The sequence below is a fragment of the Sarcophilus harrisii genome, chromosome 5 (assembly GCF_902635505.1).
Source record: "Sarcophilus harrisii chromosome 5, mSarHar1.11, whole genome shotgun sequence".
NCBI classification, from domain to species: domain Eukaryota; kingdom Metazoa; phylum Chordata; class Mammalia; order Dasyuromorphia; family Dasyuridae; genus Sarcophilus; species Sarcophilus harrisii.
This window is the reverse complement of record NC_045430.1, coordinates 174,711,720-174,736,130: the sequence shown is the minus strand read 5'-3', so window position 1 is coordinate 174,736,130 and position 24,411 is coordinate 174,711,720. Positions and strand designations below refer to the sequence as shown.

Below are 24,411 nucleotides of genomic sequence, written 5' to 3'. Positions count from 1 at the left end.
GCTTCAGGTGCTAAACATTGCTGAAATGGACTATTAAAGAAGTGAAGGATTCTTTGAGGTGATAGTGAGGCTGGAATATGGTCCAGGGCTGTAAGTTAGTCTGTGTGAAAGCATATTGATAAGAAATGATGAAACATTGATAAGGAAAAGGAAGAAGGTCACTTTGGGTAGCATTGGGAAGAGTAGAAGCTGGAAAATTAGATTGGGTCTAGATTACAAAATATTTTAAAAGAGAAACACTAGGATTTATATTTTATCCCCGAGACAATAGGAGTCACATAAGTTTACTGAATATTGGCACTTAGAGAATCACAGGCAGAAGAGGAAGAGAAACTTGATGAGGGGAAACAAAGCTGGACGTCTCCTGTAGGCAATATAGACTAATGTGTAGGCAAGAGGTTAATAGAATATAAAGTAAGATAGGTGCCATATAGTTACAGTTTACCTGTAAAGTATTTAAGGCAAGATGACAAAAGTTGACAACTTATTGGGTATATTGTGTACAAAATAGGGTGCAATCATAAAAAATGCTGATGCTGTGAACTTGGGACACTGAAAGATTGGTATTGACTTTGAGAGAAATAGGGAAATACATAAAAAAGTGGGGGAGGTACAGAGGAAAGGTAATAAGTTCCGTTTTGGTTAGTTGTGTTTTTATGTCTATAAGACATCCAGTTTTATATATTCATTAGACAGTTGGTAATGAATAAATGGAGCTACATAGAAAGACAGGTTAAATATACTGATTTTACTAGCTCTCTTCTATTTCATTTTTTTGTATGCATCTCCCAACTCTTTTGTTGTATTTTTCCTTCATCAGCTGGGGCTAAGATTCCTCGTAAATCATATTTTGCTTCTCAATGAAGCTACTGTATAGCTCCCAGGGTACACTAATCCAGTCCTGCTAAAGAGAGCGTGAGTTTTAAATTGACAGGCAGTGAGTATATGAAGATACAGCCTCTGGCAAACAACACTTAGGTCTCCTAATCAGAACGTTATTTTAAACTCTCAATGAATGATATGATCTGACTTGAGTGACTACCCCTCTTTTCATTTAGGTTCATTTTGAAAACAAATATCCTTGAATACATAGATCATAGACTTAAAGCTAGAAGGATTTTAGAGGTTACCTTGTACAGCTCTGATATTTTAAAATAAAGAAAACAGAAACTGAGAGTGGTTAAAGTGATCTATACAAGGTCACAAAAATAGGAAATAGCAGAGTTGATTTTTGAAGCATTCATTTGATTTTTAATCACCTTGAAATATTTGAGTGGTTTTACCATACTTATGAGTAGGGTGGTACAGTGGGTAGAGCACCAGCCCTGAAGTCAGGAGGATCTGAGTTCAAATCAGGTCTCAGACACTCAAAACTTCCTAGCTGTATGACCCTGGGCAAGTTACTTAACCCCAATTGCCTCAGCAAAAAAAGCTTTAAAAAAAAAAGATATAAATCATACTTATGATCAGAATTTGTGAACTTGGAGGGAATTTTTTGGGGGGTGAGGGAATAGAATAGGCATTGTATTGCAGTGCAAAATAAATTGCTTTGTAAGTCTGGAACCTGGGATTCTGGAATTTATCACTAATCTAGTCCAATCATTAAATGATTTTGAACCTTACTTTTCTCTTATGCAAAAGCAAAACTAAAACCAAACCAATCGAAATAAAACTAACAAGGAGGTAGATTTCTTCCTATTCTAAACTGCTAAGGTTTTACTTCTTTCATTGATATTCAGATACATAAAGAAAACGAATTTTATATCTGCACAAAAGGTCACTGCAGTCAATTTAAAGATTCATCCTTATAAGCTCTATAGATGAAATGATGCCTAGTTTAAAAAAAAAAAAAGAATTTGGGGGCCTTCCCTTGCATAGTTAATATATCTTCATTTCAATTTGGTGTTTGCTCTAGACAGAAATGCGTGCTAAAATCCTCTGACACCTGCAGTCAAGATAGAAGGAATTAATCAGGAAAACTTTAGCTCATTAGACAATATTTATTTTTAATAAAAATACAGAAAAATGCTAATTTGATGGTGACTCTAATATTAGATTTTCTTCTGATTTCATGGCAGGATGTTTACTTAAAATGCTTTATAAAAAATCAAATATATTTCTAGCACAAAGAACTAAGTACTCTTATTTAAAGGCCTAATTAATATTAAGAATGATAATTAATATATGAAATAAAAAGTTACTGACATGATTAAAAGGAAGCTGTTTCTTCTGAAAACAACTATTTTTTAAAAAAATTAATGTCTTCTGTTTTTATATCACTTTCTTTTCTCTATATATCATCCTTCCTCCACACACAGCATATTTTCCCTTGAAACAAAGATTTTAAAAGAAATACCAAAAGACATTTCAGCAGGAAAAAATGCATGACATTGCATACATATCATTTCTCACCTCTTCAATGAATGCAAATGCATTTCATCAATACTTTTTGATGGCCAAGCTTGTTGTTTTGATTATATAGCATTCTGTTCTCTTGTTTTATTGTTATTGTTATTGTTATTCTTTCTACTTAGATTGTTGTTGTATAGATTAGCATCAGAGATTTTATGATCATTTGGCTGAGGAACTTTAAAGGCTGTTTAGTCCAACATTTTCATTTACAAATATGTAAGTGAGGACTGGAGTCATTGAAGTATTGTTCAACTTCTTGCAGATAGATGATGGCACAGAGGAATTCAAGAGAAAGTTTTTTGACTCCCATTTGAGTAGTGTAATTTTCTTGGTCCTAATTACTTCATTCTACATCAGTTCTCGTAAGTCTTCATAGGTTTCCCTGAATTTTTCACTTTTGAAAAGTGCTTTTCAGGCAAGAAAATAGAAGTTTAGGGACATGAGGCTGAGGAGAAATAGGAGGCTTGGTTATAGTTATATTAGCAAAAACATGTAAGCTATTTCTGCTTTCCTTTTCTATATAAAAGGGAACAGAAAAACAATTCTACAAAGCCCAGTGGTATATACTCTCTCTCTCTCTCTCTTTTTTTTTTGCATTCTGTTTAGTGATATCTGACTCTCCCTCTCCTTCTCCTACCCTGTACAGCACGCTCTCTCTCTCTCTCTCTCTCTCTCTCTCTCTCTCTACATATATATATATATATATATATATATATATATATATATTTATAAAACTATATGTACATACATATATTCAAACATACACACATATATGTAAAAACACAGGGTTAACTTTATTTGTACATATGACTTCTTAACTAGATATATTTCATTTTATTCTACTTTCATTAGAGAGATTTCATTCTGTATGTGTCTCCCTGAATTATTTACACTATGTCTCATCAAATTTTGTAATTAAAATATGTTACTTTTCTGATACATCAACTCTCCCAGATTGTATATGTGCTTCAGGGAGAATGATACATTCTCTGGTTAAAGGGAAACAAGAATGGATCTAAGAGTTGCAGATTGGTCTGCCTCAAAAAAGGAGTCTGGAGTGTTATTAAAAAGATTCCTGTTTACTTGCAGGTTAGAGTAGATGGCCTTTTAGGTCCCTTATGATCCTGAGATTTTATGATTCATAATATGACAGGCATAACATTTTCAAATCATTGAAGTGAAATAGTAAACATTTATCTTAAAAATAGTAGCCTAGTGGCCTAAATGGTAATATATCCCTACTTATATGTAGCTTATTCCTTGACAAGATCTGGTCTTTCTGTGACTAATTAATATCTAAAATAGCCAGAATAACTTCCTTACTTTAATCTTGAATTTTCATAAGTAGATACATGACGACTCATTAGACATTTTTCTTGCTAATTAAGAAATCATGGACTGAAATGGCAAAACCTATGACTGATAATTGCCTTAGTTACTGTCCGATATTAATTTTTCACCAAAGTAGTTGTTTATATACCTTCCCTAAGGATAAGAACAATGGCACAATCATCTTACAAATCTTTAGTTAGATATTAGAGAGTAGTAGAAGATATGGTTGGCTGAGTAGAACCCAGATTAAAGCCAAATTATAGAGGACCTTTAACATAAAATTTAAAAGGTTAAACTCGATATAGTAGGAAGTGGGAATTCATTGTAGGCTCCTTAGAAGAGTGATGGCATGATACAATGAAATGCAAACTTGATGTAGAACCAGACCTTTGTTCAAATCTCATTTATTCCACTTACTAATTGAATGTAGGATTATAGGCAAGTCATTTAACATACCTGAGTTTTAGTTTCTTTTAGCCATAAAAATGAAAAAAAAAATTGAACTACCTTCCTCATTATTCTGACAAAAATAACTGTGTAGGCTTTAAAATCTCATATAAATGAGAGCCATTATAATAAATATAGTATGCTAAGCCAATTAGTTTGCTAGTATAGTTAGGTGAGATAGTAGATGGAACACTGGACGTGGAGTTAGGAAGGTTAGTTCAAATCCTGCCATAGAGACTTAATAGCTATGTGATTTTGGATAAATCACTTAACCAATGTCTATCTCATTTTTCTCCTATGTAAAATAGAGATAATAATAGCACCTGCTTCCTTAATTTAGGTCCAAATGAGATATTTGTAAAGTGTTCTTCAAACCTTAAAGAGCTATTATTATTAATACTATTAATAATGGACATAGATACACAAGCCATGTTAAGATCTTTGTTCTCCTAAATAAATCCTTTTAGTATTCATTAAGCTATTGTAATTTATCAATAATATTTGCAAAGTCAGGCAATTAGCATAGTGACTAAGTTATTAGTATTAATTTTTTCTGCTTTATTGTATATTATTATAATGCAAACATTTGTAAAGAGTACATCAAAATTAACTTGCACCACATTAGAACATCTAAGTTACGCATATAGTAACACTGATCAATGTTGATCAATTGAACACCAATCAATTCTGAGTTTTTCTTTGTTTTGTGGATTGAGTAAAGAACAATGGAAAAAGTCTAAGAAAGCTGAATGGCAAAGAATTTTATAGCTCCAGAATCTCCAAAGATAAATATACAGCTAACTCTAAAAGCAATGAAAGAATATAGATTTGAAAATAAACTAAATTTTAATTTAAAGAAAAATGGAAAATGAATGATGGTCTCAGTAGGTTGTTGCCTCTTTCTAGTGATGAACCTAGTCATACAAAAAAGATAAGGGATACCATGTTCATTTTCTTTATTGACAATATTACTAAACTAGAATATGAGGGTGATACTATGACATAGTTTACCTATATTTTAGTAAAGATTTTTGCAATGTATCTCTATATTATTTTTGTTATAAATTAGAAAATACCAAAGTTGGAAAGATTCAGAATGAAAAGAGAAGTTCTTAATGGTTCAAAACTATTGTGGCAAGGAATCTCATGTTGATTACCATAGAGATCTCTCCTGAACTCTTTAGTGATCCCTCTTGTTTTTATTACTGCTTGGAAAATGTATAATTTAGCTCATCTGGCAGGCAGGCGGGCAGAATTGGGAATACAATTCTCTTCATTTCCTGTGATGCCCTTCCCTCCCATATCTTTTTTTTTTTTTTTTTTCCCTTTTCCTTCTCTTCACTTGAGAGGTAAATGATTTTATTATTTTATACATTCCTTCCCTGATATAGCTTACAATCCACAGACATCAATTAGTGAAATGGTGACTATTATGGTGGCTTCATGTATGACTGTGACTAAATCATTACCTGGTAGCCAAAATTCTGGCAATGAGTCTTACTTTTCCACATTTAGTTAACCTTGTCCTTAGTTGACACAGAGGCCATGTCTTACCCTTATTCAGTTTGGAAGATCCTGCCACAATTTTTGTTGTACTCTCATGGCCTTCAAATATATGAGTACCAAGAAGAGGAAGAAAAAAATCTGCTGTCACCTCCTGTTTATGATCTTTGACAGAAGGCTATTCTTAATTAATGAATGTATTGTCCTCCCTAATAACAATTTCTTTTAGCCCTTGCTTTCAGGGATTGAGTTGTGATTTCATGCAATTGGGAAACTCCTGGTGTGGGAATATCCTCCATTAATTCAGATCAAATCATGATGCAACTATGACTTAATATGCTAAATCCAAGAAGTTGTCTAAAACATAGAGGAAAAGTACTTATCTAGGGAAAGAAGACATGAAGGAGATGAATATTTATTAGGTACGTCTTGTGTATCAGACACTAAGACAGGTTCACATGACTAACAAACTTCAAAAGCAGGTTTCAGTCTACACCTACCTGACTCCAAACTCAATACTTTCTCTACTACTTGAAGGTTTTATAGTTGTCCCATCTACAACAATTTTAAGATAAATAGAAAAGAAAGTTAAAAATAAGGGAAGGATATGAAAGAGTTAAAAATTCCAATCAGCACAGTAGCCAAGCATGATTCCAGATGACTAGTGACTAAGAATACTATCCCTCTCCTGAAAAAAAGGTGGTGGACTCAAAATATCAAATCAAACACACATTTTTGTAAAAATTTGTTTTGTTTGGGTAGGAATATTGGTTAGAAGAATTTTCTTTTTTTTTAACTGGTAAGAGGCAAAACAGAAAGCAAATAAGTACTTATTAGTTGAAAAAAGTTCCAAAGGAGGAAAAATGCATGACTATAGTAGATGCATAAAATTAATTGATTATTATGCAAGAATGTTTAAGAAACACAAAGATTAGTATGATAGAGTCCCCTTCCTCAAGAAACTTCCAATTTAGTAGGAAATTAAGCACTATGTTAACTTGTAGGATCTATATAATTGATGTAGACATTTCTTTAATTGGTATATATGGCATCTAATCTATGTCTGGATGAGCTACCATAGAAAAAAATAGGATGATGTATGGTGTCCAAAAAAATCTGTGACTGAACCTTTAGGACCTAGGTTGCTCCTTTGAACATAAGTGCAGTCCATTGCTCTGGCCTTTTCTGCCAAGCCCTTGTACCTTGGAAGCCTTATTAGAGCTTGCCATCTTCTGGAATAACCTCTGAGAACTCAAGATTACTTCTATACCATGAGAAAATGCAAAGTGAAATATTAGAGGGAAAAATGTGAAGATAAATAACTGATCCAAGAATTTAGTAAATGTTCTAGGGGAGGGATAGGCAAAATGCTTCCAGAGCAAAGAGAAGGAATAAATTATTTTGGATATAGAAGGGAGAAGAGACCTAGAAAGACTTTCTTGGAAAAGATACTACATGTCTTTATCCTGAAAGCTGGGTAGGGTTTTGACTGGTAGAAATGGAGAGAAATGGTATGTGAAGGTTTCTAGTGGCAGATGATATTTCAAAAAGTAAACTTAGTTTAGAAAGATGTTTGAGTGCCTGGCTAATTAACTGGGATGTAATTTGCAAGGTAACTGGAACCTTGAAAGGTTTTTGATCAAAGGATACCCTAATCAAGTTGTAATATGAGATTACTCCTAGGAATGAATGCTGTTGTTATTACTAGTCATGGTGGTGGTGGTGATGGTGATGGTGTGTGTGTTGTGTGTGTGTGTGTGTGTGTCTGTGTGTTTAGGAATATAAAAATGACATTGATGACAACTCTTTTCTTTGTCATAATATAATTAAATTTCCATTATCTGGAGACAATAGGAGATTGTTTAGATGATATAAGTTGTGTATGTCTTGAGGGTAGGGTGAGGAGAGTTTGCTACCCAAGTTGTTAAAGATAGCACTTATGGGAATAGGGTCAAATAACAGGATTTTATATAGCTCCCTGAAAAGTAGCATTCACCATCTCTAAAGTGTGTGATGTTTCTAAGCTAAGCAGAAAATAACCACCAGAGACTTTAGAGAGTTGCTAGCTACTTCTGGAATTCAATAGGACTGACAGATGGCTGCGAGCCATGTTCTATTCTCCTCCCCTAATAGAGTTTGTATTCATCAGGGAACCTCTTCACAGGAAGTGCAGATGCCACATTTAACAGCTCCCTGGTTAATCGATAACCTCAGACAATAGATGTAGACTTTAGACCAGTCTGCAAAAGCAAGTCCAAAAAGATCAGGAGAAGAAAGTGGAAGGCAGCCATTTTCTGAGTGTCTAATTGGTAGGTGTGCAGGTGGAGTTGAAGGGAGAAGGAAAAAAATGGAACATAAGTTGTCTTGAGGGATAATTGAGCACTTAAAAACTTCAGTAGAAATAAAAGCCAAATCAAGTCAGATATGGCAAATACACAGAAAATGTTTAGATTATATAGAATATTGGTCTGGAGGCATCTGTATCAATGATTTTTCAGACATGATTGAGAAATCTCTTTAATTCCTGACTAAATGCACTTTTTTGGAAAAAACCTTCTATCTTCTATGAGGGTAGCTAGGTGACTCAGTGGCTAAATCACTAGATCTGGAATCAGCAAGATTCATCTTCTTGAGTTCAAGTCTAGCTTACTAGATATGTGGCCCCAAGCAAGTCACTTAACCCTGTTTGCCTCAGTTTCCTCGTTTATAAAATTAGAATTGAAAGAAAATGACAAAAGGACTTCAGTATTCTTCCCAGGAAAACCTCAAATAACATTATAAAGAGTCAAACAGGATTGAAAACAATTTAGCAACAACAGTAACAAACCTGTTATCATGATCAAATGGTTTTCCAAATTTTTAACACTCTTTGCATACTTTAATTTAATGATAAGCCACTTTAAAATTGCCAAAGTTTTTTTCTCACATATATATAGATATATGCATACTACCACACAGACACACATAAATCTTTCCTATCCCTGCTGACTCTTTGCTTTAATTCTGTTCCTAATTTGCCTTGCTATTATTTAATCTTCCCCTACCCATGGATCCCTCCCTTTTCTTCTCTTACCCTTTGCTTCCCTATCTACCTATGGCTCCCTTTATTTCTTTATAAATTTTGGAGGGTGTTATACCTTTCATGGTATTTATGTAGTGTTGCCTGTTAGCCCATTCCCATTGTGAGTAGGTTTTCAGAACTATGATCCCTCAATCCCCCTCTAATGCCCTTGTATTTATTCTTCTTCTGCATCTCATTTGTATGACGTAATTACTATTTTTTTTTACTTTAACTCTGCCCTAATCTTTCTTTTTAGCATCATATTGTTGTCAATCTTAAACATATGCTATGCATTTCTCTTGTTAAAAAAAAAATACATATTGAGTTCCTTGAAATTGATCTTTGATATTGGCTCTTATGTGTTAAATTTTCTATTAAGCTCAGGTTTGGATAATAGAAAGTCCTGAAAGTCTGCAAGTTCATTGTTAATGTCCATTTTTTCTCATTCAACATTAGAGATAATTTTGCTGAATATAATATTTTTGGTCACAGACCTTGTTTTTTTGATCATCAGTAGATGATTCCAAGACTTGAGATCTTTTATTGTGGCTGTGGATAAGTCCTGTACAATTCTAATTATACCTACAGTGTATTTGAATTGTTTTTTCTTCATTTTTCCAAAGTGTTCTTTTTGATCTGGGGATTTCAAAATTTGGCAGTAATATTCCTATATGCTTTCCACAAAAAATCTCATTGAGGTGAATGGTGGATTTTTTCTTTTTCTACTTTCTTCTCATATTCTATCACATCAGATCAATTTTCTTGATTATTTCATGCATTAGATTCTTTTTTTTTTTTTTTTTGGTCACAATTTTTAGGCAGTCCAATTATTCTTATATATTCTCTTCTTGATCTGTTCTCCAGATCTATAATTTTTCTTATAGGATGTTTCCCATTCTGTTCTATTTTTTTATTCTTTATAATCTGTTTTGTTATTTTATTTATTTATTTATTTGGTCTCTCATAGCTTCACTGACTTCTCCTTGCCCAATTTTAATTTTCAAAGAGTTACTCTTTTCTTTGAGATTATTTCCTTTTCTAGTTGATTAAACTTTTTTTCTTGGATGGTTTTTATTTTTATTTTTATTTTTTTGTTTTTCCTCAGTGCCTCTCATTTGATTTTTAAATTCTTTTTTGAGTTCTTTTGTAAATTGTCTCTGGGCAGGGAGCCATTTCACATTATCTTTGGGATAGAAACTTTTTTTTATTTCAGTGTCCTCCTCTGAAGAGGAACCCTAATCTTCCCTGTACTCATAGTATGTTGGGGTTCTTTCTTCTTTGCTGGTTTACTTTTTTTTTTTAAAAAGACCCATTAGTGCAAGCACCTATATTCCTGGGGTGGAGAGGATAATGTTTACTGCTTCACTTCAGCTCTCCCCTTTGACCAGGAACTCCAAATCAAGATTTCTACCCTTTAGTAAATGCTCACAGTCCACAGGGACCCTACCCCACTGCCTCTGCACTCACAGGTGTGCTGATTCCTTCTTACCTAGGGTCACATCCTGCAGCAGAGCTGTGCTTGATATCCCCAATCAGCCACAGTTCTCCCAAACTTTCTGTACCCAGGTCCAGACTCCATGAGCAGCCTGGGAAAAGAAAGTCTCAGTGGCCTTTAAGGAGGTCCCAGTCACATTCAACTAGCCCCAGGTCTCTCTACTTCGTGTTTCTGAGGTGCTAGCCCCAGGTTGTTTGCACTTCACACAGGTCAATCCCAGCCCTGGGTCTTTCTTCAGATTTTCTCAGGTTGTATCAGGAGGACCCCTGTTCTACCCCAAGTTTTGTTGATTTTTCTCAAGTCTATGTTTGCCCTGAAGTATAAATTTGTTCTATTTGTGGGGGAAATCGAGAGAGTTTAAAAATTTACCAACCTACTCCACCATCTTCCCATGATCCTCCCCTAGAGCATTTTTCTTACAACAATTCTTTGAAGAATATAATAAAAACATCATGATCTACATGTTTGTATCTTACTCAAGGTACAAAATGTTTAAGTAATTTAATTAGAGTTATACAGTTTTTCAGTGGGACTGGGATTATTACTCAACAAATTTTACATGAGAAGAGATTTAATTTTCCATGGCCATTATAACATTGTTGACTGGAAAAGAATACCTTGGTTGTACTCATGATTACTTTCTCTTAGAAGTTCACTTGATATTGTTTTAAATGCTTTTCTTTTAATATGCAGAACTCCTAATAAAGAAAGCAACCATTCAGTAAAATAGATCACTAGTTTTGGAATATTGTTGTCAACATGAAAATAAGTTGATTTAAATTATAACTTTAAATTTATATGAAATATTGTTTCATATAATTAGTTTAATATATAATTTTTTCTGGTAATTGCTGACTATTCACTGGATTATTAAAGTTAGTACTTGGGAGTTTTAAAAGAATAATTAAAATTTATAAATGGAGAAAATAAAATAGAGATTAGATGTCACAGTCTTTAAAAAAGTCAAAATTTGAATCTAGTTTTCAAAATGATAGGATGGCATTTGGAATTAGAGGACCTCAGTTTTCTCCTTTTCTATTTCGATTTGTTTGGCTGTAAGTTGAAAAGTAAGAGAAAGTGTATAAACTATGAGAAACTGGATGCATTTGATCATAGAAATGAAAAGAGCCCTCATGCTCCCTGAATTTCCCTAGCCAGAAGCAACAGAAAAAGGTAGGCTGTGCCAAGAGCCATCAAACCTCTCTGTAAATGGGATATTAGAATGGTCCTGAACTGAAAGACCAATTGCCATCATTTGTTACTGCTTGTAAATGTTTTAGAAGTGACCTGTTACTAGGAAAATCTTCTTTCTTAGGCACTCAGTAATAAATGACAAAACATTTATTATGTCATTATATTGCTTTGTCATTCATTCATTCAATAGTGAGTGAAGCACTTTGAACTTCTTGAAGTTATATCACTACAATGAAACTAATATTGATCACTGGTTTTAGCAAGCAGTTATGGGTCACAAAGTATATGATTCAGAAATGGTTCTTTCTTTACAAAATGAACAAATTTCTACTATAACCACTCCTGTCATAATTCAAGGGCATTCTTATGCTTTTTTTAAAAATTGAGAGATGCTTTCTCTAGTTTAATTTTATCTTGTTCCTTTATTGACTTTTCTATTTTGTCCATCCAAAAGAGAATTATATAAATGGTCAAAGGATAGGAACAGAAATTTTCAGATGACGAAATTAAAGCCATCTATAGTTATGTGAAAAAATGCTCTAAATCACTATTGATTGGAGAAATGCAAGTTAAAACAACTCTGAGGTACCACCTTACAACTCTCAGATTGGCTAAGATGACAGGAAAAGATAATGATAAATGTTGGAGGGGATGTAGGAAAAGTGGGACTCTAAAGCATTTGTTGGTGGAATTGTGAAATAATCCAACCATTCAGGAGAGCAATTTGGAACTATGCCCAAAGAACTATAAAACCATGCATACTTTTTGATCCAGCAGTGCTATTACTGGATCTGCATCCCAAGGAATTTTTAAAGGAGAGAAAAGGACCTACATATGCAAAAGTGTTGGTAGCAGCTCTTTTTGTGGTAGCACAGAATTGGAAAATGAGTAGATGTTCATCAATTGGGAAATGGCTGAACAAGTTGTGATATAGGAAGATAATGGGATATTATTGTTCTATAAAAAATGATGCACAAGCCGATTTTAGAAAGGCTTGTAAAGATTTACATGAACTAATGCTGAGCTAGACAATCAGAACCAGGAACACATTGCACACAATAACAGCAAGAATATTTGATGATCAACTATGAAAGACTTGGCTCTTCTTAGTGGTTCAGTGATTCAAAGCAATCCCAATAGACTTTGGCCAGAAAATGCCATCTGCATGAAGAAAAACAACTAAGGAGACTGAACGTAAATCAATACATGTTATATTCACTTCTTTTTTACTGTTTTTTTTTTTTTTTAATCTCTCCCATGGCTTTTCCCTTTTACCGATTTTTCTCTCCCAACATGGTCCATAAAGTATTATGTATTAAAAATAAATAATTTTACTAGAAAAAAAAGAGAATTAGAAAATAATGAACCCTAGGCAAACTAGGCAAATAATCTTTTGCAAGTAGCAAACTGGGTGTAGTATGTTAACACAGCCTCCATAAAATGTCAAAAGTCTTCAGATAGCATTAAAAAAAATCTCTTATTGGATTAGCAAAAGCCTTGGGTAGGGAGGGGATTTCCTGGAGATTTACCTGCAGCTGCTTCTGCTGCTGCTGCTCTTAGTCAAATGATTCAGAGCCAAATCCAAATGAAGATAGGTCATAGGCTTTATTTTTTTAATTCCAAAGGCAGCATTAATTAATATGTTAATCTGTTGGTTTGTATTCCACCTACTTTTTAGGCATTTGGAATGAATAAATTCTCCTTCCCAATTACAATCTCATCACCTGCAGTAGGCAAAAGTTAGGCTATCTATGATGGGTTTATAGGATTCTAACTTTTTAATAAACTTTTAAAAGTTGTTAAGATAGTACTAGGTATTAGATGAATTAGTAGCAGGTGGGCTGAAAGCAAAGATGTGCTGAAGGGACATAATTAATGCAGAATTTGATGGTGAAGTAAAAGATCTGATTAAGAAGAATGAAAACACAAAATGAGAAGAAGAAAAAAGAATCAAATATAGGAATAAAATTTGCTGAAGGAATTAATAATTGACTGAATTCAGGCTCAAGAGAATCAGAATAGTAGAGGGAAGTGTTGGAGTCTAGATTTGGGTGTACGAGGGAGCCTGCCTAATTTGAATGCATAGGAATAGAAATCAGGGCTAGAAATCAGGAAAATCTTTTGTGACATGGGCTTAGAGTAGAGTGAGATTTGGGGAGAAAGGCATTAGTATAGTGAGAGGGATTTTAAAAGTTCTGCTTGTGAAATCAGGAATGTGAGCAATAAACTGGAATTCAAAAAATTATAAGGGCCAAGTTTCAGCCAGAAACTAGGAAATTATATTTGACTTCTGCTTCACTATGATTTGAGACATTTTGTTACAGCATTTAGTTGAAATTTTTCTGGTGAATTATGTATTAATCAATGTTCTGAATAAGTTAATGCAGCACCTGTAGGAGCTGGCTAGTCATCTTTACAAATATAAAGCTTCCTTGACTGAAGCACTAAAATCATTTGAAAAATAAAATTAATGCCCAGAAAAGGACAATACATTTTGGAATAGCTAGGATTTGTTACTTGAAGCATGTCAGTGGTTAACAATGAGAGAAAAATATCCAATCCAGAATAATAGCTACTGTTCATTTTTTGCCACCTGTTTTGCCGTTAGGGAGAAATTAAGAGAACTTTTGCTTCTGTCTAATATATTGAAAGAACTAGATTTAAAAGTTTCCACATCTTCTGCAGTCAGTGTCTAGGAGTTAAAGCAAAATTTCTTCTATTTGATAGCTTTGTATCTTTTGTGGCTTCATTTTCAGTAGGCAAATATTTGTGATAAATTAAGCAGAAAAAAGAATACAAAGGAAAAGAAAGCATTCAAGAATGGAATTTGGAATTATTTTTATTTGTAAAACTTTCATTCAAGGATGGAACTTTGGAGTGTTGTGCCACAGTTCTTTTTTAATGTTCTGACCCAGTTTCCCTAATTGTCCTACTCAGTTATAACCATTCTCTCTTAAAGTTTGATAGAATAAAGGTCTTATATCATAGATCTTAGGCTATACTCATTCCCTCTTAATGTTTAATGGGATAAAGGTCTTTATCTATTTTAAACATCATTAGAATATCTGGAGCCTCTCCAGTACCTCCCTCCATTATGTCATCCTAGGTTCCTCCCCCCATTAGGTCATCCCCATCCAGGTACCTCCCCCATTATGTCATTCTTCTTGTTACCCTATAAAAGAATCTTGTATCTGATATTCGCCGCTGGATTCTTTGAGATAGTCTCATTCAGCCCTGTGACCAAACCATGGGTCCATTTGGTCCCAGTAAATCTTTCCCATTTAATAAATTATTAAATTGTTCTCTAATCTCTATCTTGCTCAGTTTCTCCAGCATTACAGGAGGAGTCATGGATTCAGTGATTATATAGTTAATTAGAACTATCATTGTCTTTCTTGGACTTATCTTCATAGATTAAATTTGATGGTTTAGTTACTCTTCTTCCTACTTTCTCTCCAATATCTATTAGCCTTCTTCTATAACACACTGTAAGATTGATAATGATTTTGGATTTGTTTAATACTATTCGTCCTAATTGGATCCTGAAGTCCTTTATCATAACATTTAAAAACTGATAAAAGAGTGCTTATTTCCATGATCCCTATAGTCAAATAGCAGAGAGAAGTTCTGCAAGCAACCTTTGTTATAATGTAGCTGTAACTTTCTCAAAAACTCCATCTATGGATGGGGATTTCCATTCATTATCTTAGCTGAGGATGAACAACAAAAAAGGTCCCTTCTTTTATTTTCAAATAGTTTTTAAAAAAATAGATTTTAAAAAAAAAAAACATTTCTCTTAAAAACAGATAAAGCTTCACGAAAATCTGCATCTATGAAATTTTAGCAGAAAAAATAGCCTACTTACCCCCAAACCATTCATGTTCAAATACTACCATTCTTCATGTTCTAATGCTTGGAATTACTTAGAGTTAAAAGATGAATCAAAGTGTAATGAAAGAGATATTTTTCAAATGGCTCCATGTAGTTTCCCCAGGGATATTGGAAACATATATCCTGACCTTTATCTGATAATGATACGACCCAGGACTGGCTGAGCTTTTGAATCTTTAAGGAGCTTTCAATCATCTTTACCAATTTAGCAGAACTATGGCATAGCTTATCCAATGTATCAGAGTTTTTTGTTAAAGAAAATTATGAGATAATGGAAAGGCTCCTTGTTCTGATGCCCATTAGCTCTGTGACCTCAGAGAAGTTACTTTACCTCTCTGGACCCCAATTTTTTTTTTCTCATAATTGAAAGGCTTACTTAAAGCCATCAATGGAATAAGTGGTTATTAAGTATCTCTCTTGGCCAAAGAATTGTTCTGATCACAATCCTATCATTTCGAATGTTTGGTATTAGATCACAGTTTTTAAAAGTTCCCCAAACAAAATAAATTTCATTCTAAAAAGATGAGTCAAGAGCAATTTTTCTTTCTTTCTTTCTTTCTTTCTTTCTTTCTTTGTTCCTTCTTTCTCTCTCTCTTTCTTTCTTTCTTTTTTTCTTTCTTTCTCTCTTTTCCTTCCTTCTTTCCTTTCTCCCTCCCTTCCTTCCTTCTTTTTTCCCGCCTCTATACTTCTTTCCCTGCCTTTCTTACTTCCTCCCCTCCCCTTTCTTTTTTTCTTTTTCCCTTCCTTCTTCCTTCTCCTTCTTGTCTTTTTCTCCCTCCCTCCCAGTCTTTCTCTTCTCCTCCCTTCATCTTCCCCTCTTTCCTTCTCTCTCTCTCTTCTCTTTCTTCATTTATTAAGAAATAGACCCCATCACCTTCTACACTAATGAAAACAGTCCAAATAACAACTTCCTTCTTCGTGATTTTTGGGAATTGAAATTTAACACTTCCTTAGAGAAAAGCAGAAGTAATTAAGTGTGTTGATTTGAAGACTTTTACTTCTGGTTTCAAGGGGCCATTGAAAGGATAAAAGTAAATAGATATAATGATGGTATTAATGGAATATTTAAACAGGGTGGAGGATAATATCAGGAAGATTTTGAAAGCATGATTTGTATAGCTGTTAATTGAGGGTGAATTGCAATACATTTATAGACTGAAAGGCCAACATCTAAGTAAGTACAAAATATGTGTCTTTTCTTACCAAAAACAAAATATGAAATATGAAATGATATATAATCATCAAGAGGGACAAGTAACTTCTATATTTTCATGTAGGAACAAACTTATGAGCAAAGAAATTTCACAAACAGTTTAAGAGGGAGAGTGTATTTAAATAGGTAAGAATACATGAGGAACTGCCTAAACCCAAACAGAAGAGAGAATATATCTATGTATATTCTCAATATTTTTACCTGTATGTCATAGAGTGTAAAAGTTGGAAAACATAGGTACAGACCAGATAATCAGTCTTTAACTCTATACTTTGGTTTTCATATTACAAATCAGTTTAGATAGGTGGGTTAAGCCTTGGATTTGAATCTTGACCTCAGTATATAAATGCTGTATGAGTTGCTTAATGCTTCCTAGTTTCAGTTCCCTGATCTGTAAAAGATGAGTATTTTTGCTTTTGCAAGCTCTGCTCAGGGTTATTAACCTGGAAAGAGCTTTTTAAACCTAAAAACACCATGTAACATATAAATTATGAATAATGAGAAGAATTTGGAACCTGAAGATTAAATCTACCTTTCTAATGATAAAAAGAAAAATGAAGATTCATAATTTTAGACCAATTTTGGCAGGCATAGGTACATTTCACCCTTTTGGGTGATACTCTGAATTGTGACATTGAACTCTTAGAAGAGAATTTCATGCTCATTTGTGTTTTCCTTATCACCCATTCTTTCCCTTGAAGTATGATCTTGGTCTGCACTGCTTTACTCATATTTCTCTTAAGAAGAATCTTTATTTACTTTTCTGCAGTTTTTGACCTGTAGATGATAATCTATTTGTATCTTTTTATCCTCATGTTATTGTACTTATAGGTCTGTTAGAACTTCTCTGATTGCTACTTTTCTATGTTCATTCACTTTTCTTTTGCCCTTTTTACTGTAAGCTTTTCATAAAATTCTATCAAGTTCTCGTGCTTTTTCTCTATATATCATTTCCCTTGATGATCCCATGCACTCATTCAGTTTCAATTGTCATATCGACATAGGTGACTCCAAGTATTGCCTCTAGCCCTACTTAGTTCTATTGGATCTATCCAGATCTTAATTCTAGACTTGCCCTTTCTACAACTTATACACCTTTCTCCTTCTTGTCTCTATATTTTATATGTTGCCAACTGAATATCTTACTGGTAAGCTCAGTATGTTTAAAGTCAAATTAATCAACTTTTCTCCAAATTTTCTTTTGTTCTTTTTCTTTTACTTCTGTTAATGGTACTGTCATTATCCCAGTTACCCATGACTATTATCCTCATAATCATTTTGAGTCTTCCTTCCTTATATTAGGAAAACAGTAATCATTATTTTTCCCACAATACTTCTAACAATGGTCCCTTTCTTAATATTTCCACTCCTGAACCAGATTTTTATTGCTTTTTATTTTGAAATAGTGTCCTTGTTTGTTGCTTATTTTCAAATTCATCTTACATATCACTTCCAGAAGATAAAATTTTCTTATTTAGACATACATCATTCTATTGTTTAAAATTCCCTAATGATTTTTTTTACATTGACTCAATTAAAAAGCAAAGATTTTTAGACTATTATTAAAGATCTACTACTCATTGAGTCCAATATGCCTTATAGTTATTATTTTACCTCTTTGTACTGTCTTACCTCATATACTCTATGCTCTGGTAATGGCAGATTATATACCATCTTCAAATCCATCCTATATTTTCTCAGTTTCACACTATTATTGATGTTGTTCTATATGAAAAGACTCTTCACTTCCTGCCACCATTCTCATCATTTGATATCCCACACAGTCTTCAAACTCTAGACCAGAAATTTATATCCTAAAATCTTATATTGATAACCTTAATATTATCCTTGACTTCTCATTCTCCTTCACCCCATATATTTAATCAGTTGCTGAATTTTGTTATTTTTATCTAATCACTTCTCCTTAGTCATAGAGCTAATATTTCCTCCCTCCCCCCAAGTTATTCATCACCTCTGGCCTAGATATTGTAATAGCCTTTTAATTGTTTTCCCTGCTGTAAGTCTTTCCCCACTAAAGTTTATCCTATACAGCACTGCCAAATTCATTCTCCTTAAGAATAAATGGAACATTTTTTCCCCTATTCAATAAATTCCAGTAGCTCTTTATAGTGTTTTGATCCTCTATCTTTTAAAGCCCTTCCCAACATGAACCCGGATACATTGAACATTATCTTCCCTCTTACACTTTGCAGTCTAATTAAACAGATCTTCTCTCTATTACTTATATGTGTTGATCCATTTCTTATCTCCTCACCTTTGTATTGGCTATCTCCTAAGTGTAGAATGCACTCTTTCCTTTCCTCAAATTCCTTCAATCCTTTTCTTACCACAAGATGTAACTCAAGAATCACCTTCTATATGAAGGTTTTCCCGATCCTCTTTATTATTAGAATATTCCCTCCCTACCTTAATTTGATTTGTTTGTATTTGTTAACATTGTGTGTATGAATATGTGTATGTGAATAAATTTTCTTCCCTGCAAAAATATGATTTTTGTGAATAGGAATTCTTTTTCCATCTAAAAAAATTATATCTCTGGTATCAAGAATAATGTGTGGCACATAATAGATGCTTAATAAGGGTTTGATGATTGATTATAATAAGTTCTTGGGGTTGGAAATCATTGGCAAATATCATAAGATACCTCTTCTACAAGAGTCTTCCTTTTGACTCTTCTGCTAAGGATAATCTTTCTGATCCTAGTCTTCATAGGTACTGATTGCATCTTGTTTATACCTTCTACATTCCTGCCATATTCAATTCTGTTTTCATCGTTATTCTTGTTCAATCCTTTCAGTTTGTGACATCTATGTGACACCTTGTGACAACTCTCTGTCATCCCCAATTGGGGTTTTCTTGGTAAAAATACTGGAATGATTTATCATTTCCCTCTCCATCTAATTTTAAAACATAAGGAACTGAGGCAAACAAGGTTAAATGACTTGCCCAGAGTTACAGCTCTTACAAGTCTGAAGCCAAATTTGAATTCAGGAAAATGAATTTCCCTGACTTCAGGTCCACAGCTCTGTGGGTACCCCCTAGCAGCAATATCAGTTTTGTAATATAGCTATTTGTTTTCATTTATTATTTTTCCTAGCTCTTAGGTTTGTTGAGAGCAGGATCTACCACTTATTCTTTCCATATCTTCTAGGACCAAATGTAGTGCCTTATATCTAGCAGGTATTTAATAAATGTTTGTTTATTTGTTTGTTTGTTGAATGAGTGAATCAATGGAATGAATAGAATTTGACTTTACCCTTCATGGGCAACAGAGCGTTTTATTCATTTTAATTAAGAATTCACTAATTTATTAATCATTATTCATAGCAGGTGGTAACCTCCCAGTTCCTAAGTGCCCAAGGCACAAGAAACACTTAAAGTCACTCTGTATAATAGGATACTAATACTTCACAGTGACATTTATAGAATTAATGAGATAATTGTTGTTAACAAAATTTGGACTTTTAGAAAAAAATTTCTATAGTGATGTAGGGAATTTACTATATAAGCTCTAACTGCTTCTCTTGCTGTGTTCTTATATTTGTTTTCTTATACAAAAAAGCTGCATTTTAGCCAATAAATCTTATCTATAGTTTTTCCTACAGCTTATATCTTTAGTGCATTTTGTAGTTCACTACAGCTCTGAGCAGAGATTTCCCTTTATTTATTGACTCATTTACAAGCAGCGATGGAGAACTGGCAAAAAAGCACTTTTCCCACTGTTTGTTTGAAATCTCTGAACATAACAAACCTTTTTTTCTAGAACATGTGAATCAAGGATGTTAAAATTAATATTCTAGGGGATTTTTTTTTCCTTTTCATTTATCTTTGCCAGAATGTTTGGTGGGATATTTTTGCTTAATAGAGAATTTTTGTTAGTGGTTGGTCTATCTGAAATTTGCATATTAACAACTAAGTTTTCCATGAACTAATGGGTCACAAACCTGTGATTTTATAGGTAAGGAAAACTATCTCTATCAATATAGATACCAACTCACTTATAACTTATATTTTTCTGATGTTCAACATGATTAAATGATTTGTTCAAAAGAAAATAGTAAATGAAGGAGGGAGATAGTATTTGGAATTTGGACTCCCAGTTATATACAAATCATGCACTCAATTCACTGTAGCATGCTGCCTTCCTAGCCATGTCTATGGCTATAATAACTGATTTTAATCAATCTTGCCTGATCAATTAAAACTACATAATTGTAATATAATGTAAGCAATACATGTTAACAATATGTATCCACTTTGTGAGAAACTCAGCTTGTTATCAATTAATAAAGCAAGACAACTTGGGTTAAAATCTATATTTTGTATGTTAGTAGAATTTAAGCTTCTTGAGATGGAGGATTAGCTTTCATTTTGTCACTGTGCTCCTAATACCTAATATAGACATCTTATGCTCTTAGAAGTTTGTTAGATTATATTGGCTTAATTTGTACTGTGGTCAGTCAGTAGGTCAATTAGAATTTATTAACTGTCTACTGTATGTGTACTAAATGTTTATTAAGTACTAAAAATAAAAAGAAAGGTAGTCCCTAGATCTGGACTCATTGGACTTGAGTTCAAATCCTGATTCTTCTAACTACTGTCTCTTTGGGTTAGTAACTCAGGGTATTAGTTTTTTCATCTATAAAAATTGAACTTGGCTTTTGAGGTCACTTCCAGCTCTAAATCTATAATATTCTATGACCCAGAGAACATGCGAGTACATAAACCTCTGTTGAATGTTTGGAAATTCTTCTTCTGGAAAAACATAATTTATCAGTTCAGTTATGTCTTGTTAAAATAAAACTGTCAGCATGGCATGGAACCATTGCTGTTTATTAATCTGTATAGATTAGCCTTTTGTCCTGGAAAGTGTTGCTTTGTTCCTTGGGTTACATTTCAAGTGTCAAGGAATTTGTTGCTCCCATTTATGCAGATGACAGAATGACAGTGTATGCCGATACATTCTAGTATTCTTCTAGTCATGTCTCCTGTGAATGGAGAGAGATAGCCACAGAGAAAGTCATATATCTAACAGCAGCTAGAAATGTATATCACTTCTGGAGGCATGCAATTCCCCATTCAGCCTTTCTATACTTTTGCTTCCAATTGAAGACTGATGGCTGGATTTTGGACCTTTCACAGTCCTCCCAAGGGTCCAACTCCTTTTTGGAGTGGCCTTGTATGCTTGAGTAGCTAAAACAAATCAAATGGGAACTTTTTATCTTTGGTTCCAATTCAGTTCTGATTCAATTTGCTTTTCCCCATAGAAGCAGTTAAGCGATTTAAATGTCATTTTAAGAAGGAAACTTTGGCACAGAAAGATCATTTAACTTGTCCAGAATCACCCAGCATGGCAGAAGCAAATCTGGGATTTGAATCCTGAATTTGCTGCTTAGTTTATAGAGCATAACATCTGCTCTGATATGGTATTAGCACTTAGTGTGTCAAAGCTTACCTGTTGAATCCCTATAACTAGTTTCTCAGAATACTCCAATTTCTGGAGTTTCTTTTCCATCTCCATCCTTTCCAAGTGTCTGATTTCCACATATCCATCTGAGGTATGTCATAACCTGTCAACTATTTCTTATTCAGTCATATCTGACTCTTTGTGATCCCATTTGGAACTGTTTCTTCCTTCCTTCCTTCCTTCCTTCCTTCCTTCCTTCCTTCCTTCCTTCCTCCCTCCCTCTCTCCCTTCCTTCTTTTCTTTCTCACTTCCTTCCTTCCTCCCTCTGTCCCTTCCTTCCTTTCTTCCTCCCTTCCTTCCTTCTTCCTTCTCTTCCCTACTTTCCCTTTCTCCCTCCCTCCCTTCTTCCCTCCATCCCTTCCTCCTTTCCTTCCCTCCCTTCCCCTTCCTCCCTGCCTCCTTCCCTTTCTCCCTTTTCCCTCACCCCTTCCTCCCCTCACTCTTCCTCCCTTTCTTCCTCCCCTCACTCCCTCCCTTTCTTCCTTACTCTGTCCCTTTCCTTCCTTTCTTACTATTTATTTATTTAAACAAATCCATCTATGTTGTTGTTGTTGTTGTTGTTGTTGGGAAGGATAGCAGGAAATCCTGGGTGCTGATCTAGGAATATATGGACTAAGGGCCATGGCCTAAAGCACTTTGGAGAGATGCTGGATGGATACAAAATGGCATTAAAGCAAAGGTATAGAATGGGAGGTATGTCTCATACCTTGTTGGGAAGTTACCAATGATGAGTATTCATTAGGGCTGGACTTGCAGAACAAAAATATTTTATCTTTCACTTTTCAAGCAATATCCATGAATCATAGGATCCTAAATTTGGAGTTAGAGGGATTTAGAGATCATCTGCCCTAAATACCTCCATTTATAGAAGAATCCAATGAATAAAGAAGTTTGCCCAGAGTTTCAATACTAGTAAGAAACCTGAGATTTCAACTTAAAAAAATTCTGAGTCTCCAATTCTAAACTTAATGTTCTCTCCATAATACTACATTACATCTATATTCCCTTTATGAAACTTGTTTAATCCTGATAGTTCTATAATAGGTCCTAATTTCACCGTATTATATCTCTCTTTGCTCTAATATCATATTTCACCTTTTTTTTCTTTGAAAATTGATGATTTTAGAAATAATTTTCAAATAGGTATTAGGGAAGCTGAATATTATACAGATTCACAGATTCATGGTTGGAAGGAACTTCAAAGACCATTTAATCCGATTCTTTTATTTTCCAGATGAAAAAGGTGAAGTTAAGGGGCTTGCCCAGAGTTATTTATCTATATCAGAGATGGGATATGAACACTATTCTTCTTATTCTAGAGCTAGTGTTCTTGCTTCTCACTACTTTTAACTGGTATGGCATGATTTCATTTGAATCCAGACCCATAGTAAATATGTAAAGAATTCTATTGTTATTATTATTATTTAATGTGATAGACTTATAGAATCATAGAATTTAAAGCTATTAGGGAATTTAAAGATCTTCCAGCCCAACTTTTTTATTCTACAGTCATGCAAAAGGCCTTCTTTCTCATTTACACATGAGGAAGTTGAGATCCAGAAAAGTAAAATGCCATGGCCAAAGTGATAGGCAAGTAGCAAAGAGCAGAAACAGGGTATAAACAAAGGCTATTGGACATCAAATAAAGAAGGCTTTTCCAGAATACTTCATCACACCTCACTGAATTTCATGACTGGCACCCTGAAGGATATTTATCAAGATCCATGTGTGAATATGAATGCTTTTTGTGTTGTATTTCCTTTCCTCATCTTTATGTTCCCTCCAGATATCTTGTTAAAGAAATACTTGTTACTGTAAGTATCTACTCTGCAGTGTTTCCTTATGAATTTTTCATAAAATTGAAGTCATAAAGGGAGAGACATCGGCATTTGTATCTGATTAAAGAAAGAAAGTAACAGACTGTGAAACTTAAATAAGAAAGTTAGACAAAATTCTCTTTTGAGACAAAATGAGTTGCCAAAGTGATTATATTACCTACCATTGCCATATTTAGAGTTCCTTCTTTATGACTTTCTTCATTGAACTCTCCCATGAAGTATATTAGCAGCCTGATCTTCCTTCTAAGGGAAGGCAAAAACTCATTTTAAAATAAAACCACTAACAACAATAACAACAAAAAAAAACTTTTAAAAAATGATTCCAAACTTTAAATGTCATCTAACATCATCTATGAATAATGCCTCAGAGCTCTGTAGCAGACACTTCAGTCTCTGATAATCAGTCAACAAGCATTTATTAAGTGCCTATGATAAGCCAAGCACTGGGGATATAAAGAAAGACAAAAGAGAGTTCCTGTTCTCAAGAAGCTCACAGTCTAATGGGGGAAGTATCATGCAAACAGCTATGTGCAAAGA

At 33.8% G+C, this 24,411-nt stretch overlaps 1 protein-coding gene and 1 long non-coding RNA gene across 4 annotated transcripts in view; one reads left to right on the top strand and one right to left on the bottom strand.

Moving 5' to 3' along the window:
• GRM8 (glutamate metabotropic receptor 8) overlaps window positions 1-24,411 on the top strand; it is a 927,338-nt gene that overhangs the window by 748,103 nt on the left and 154,824 nt on the right. The gene's annotated exons all lie outside the window — the stretch shown is intronic.
• Window positions 20,233-24,411, bottom strand: part of LOC116419369 — a 42,412-nt gene continuing 38,233 nt past the window's right edge. For all 3 annotated transcript variants that reach the window (XR_004229665.1, XR_004229664.1, XR_004229663.1), the window contains 2 exons: window positions 24,036-24,117; window positions 20,233-21,557 (listed from right to left, as the gene is read on the bottom strand). This is a non-coding gene — a long non-coding RNA (uncharacterized LOC116419369). The remainder of the gene's footprint in view (window positions 21,558-24,035; window positions 24,118-24,411) is intronic.